The sequence below is a fragment of the Cynoglossus semilaevis genome, chromosome 4 (assembly GCF_000523025.1).
Source record: "Cynoglossus semilaevis isolate Cse_v1.0 chromosome 4, Cse_v1.0, whole genome shotgun sequence".
Classification (NCBI taxonomy): Eukaryota; Metazoa; Chordata; class Actinopteri; order Pleuronectiformes; family Cynoglossidae; genus Cynoglossus; species Cynoglossus semilaevis.
This window is the reverse complement of record NC_024310.1, coordinates 545,160-546,681: the sequence shown is the minus strand read 5'-3', so window position 1 is coordinate 546,681 and position 1,522 is coordinate 545,160.

Genomic DNA, 1,522 nt, shown 5'->3' with positions numbered 1-1,522 from the left:
CTGCTGTGATGAGAGGGCTGACTTTTCCCAGTTTCCCAGTGCTTCCCAGTCACCCTGGTCTGTAACTCTGGTCTGTAACTCTGGTCTGTCAGTCACAGCGTCCACAGACCTTTGTCCTGGAGTCTGGACAGACAGGACGTTCAGTTTCCGTCTCCGTGAGACCACAGATTAATAACCCACAGAGCCGCGGTCAGTGGCTGGGACTGGAACCGATACCTGTGCGTCTGTGGCAGTACTGACACTGAGACACTTTTACAGGAGCTTTTTATTTCCTCGACACTTTATGTAAAAGACCATCAAACTGAAGTATAAAATACTGTCCAGTGATTGGAGGTCAGCTGCAGCTGCTGGCTGTAAAACATGGCGTTCCTGAGAACTCACAGAAAGAGTCACAAAATGTTGCACATCCTGGTGGTTTCTGGGAAGTACGGTCTGCCGCCAGCGAGCCGACTGTCTTCTGGCAACTTGGGGATTCCGTCCAGCAACTCCAGTTTTGGCAAACAGGAGAAAACACTGCACAGACAGAAACATTCAGAAATGAGAGGTTTGTGAAAAGATCCTCGCGCTCCTGGGAGTCTGCGCTCACCGGGCTCGGTAGTCCTGGGTGAAGGTCACGGGGTTGCGGCTCAGGTTGAGGGAGCACAGTGGGCTGTTCTCCAGAGCCCCCAGTCCCACCAGTGAGTGGACGGCGTTGTCAGACAGACACAGGTGCTCCACCGCCGGGAGGTTTGGCAGCTGACGTAGGCACACCAGGTGGTTACGGTGTAGGTTCAACTCCCTACACCTGTCCATGAGCACACAGGAGTCACACAGTACTGAGCTCTGATTGGTTGATCAGGATTTTAACAGACTTTAACTATGGCTCCATCTCCCTAACAGAGGTTTCTGTTCTAATCATCATCATTTTTCTCTTCAGTTTTCAGGTTCACCGTTCACTTTGGATTTCTTCTAGAACAAACCCAGTGAGTGAAACTGGACCAATGACTGAGGGCGGAACATTTCTAACATTATTTTATGAACAGATGATCAAACACGGGTCGTACCTTGGCAGACGGACAGAACTCAGGTTTGTGAGGGAATTGTCGACCAGTTGTAGTTTCTCCACACGGATCAGTCTCCTCAGGATCCGCAGGAAGTTCTCCTTCTGGAACGGGTCCCCCAAGTCCTGGTAGGACAGATTCAACTCCTGACAACAGACCAAACGGTCAGAGGTTGAACCTTGACCCTTGACCCAAACCAGCCGAGACTTTAACCTAAGCCTAACCCCAAAACCAGATTTATACAGAAGTTCAGCATGAGCTCCGACACACACACACACACACACACCTGACAGTTTTCCCAGTTTTCCTGCAGCCGTTCCTCCCATCTCTGTTCCTCCCCCTCTCTCCTCCTCCTCCCCCCTGGGACGTGGTGGTCCTCTCCTCCAAAGAGCTCCTCCTCTGACGGTCCTGTTGATCGGATTGTTGAATAAACATCATTAATCATTAACTAATTACATTTTTAGGTCTCAGACTCCAACATT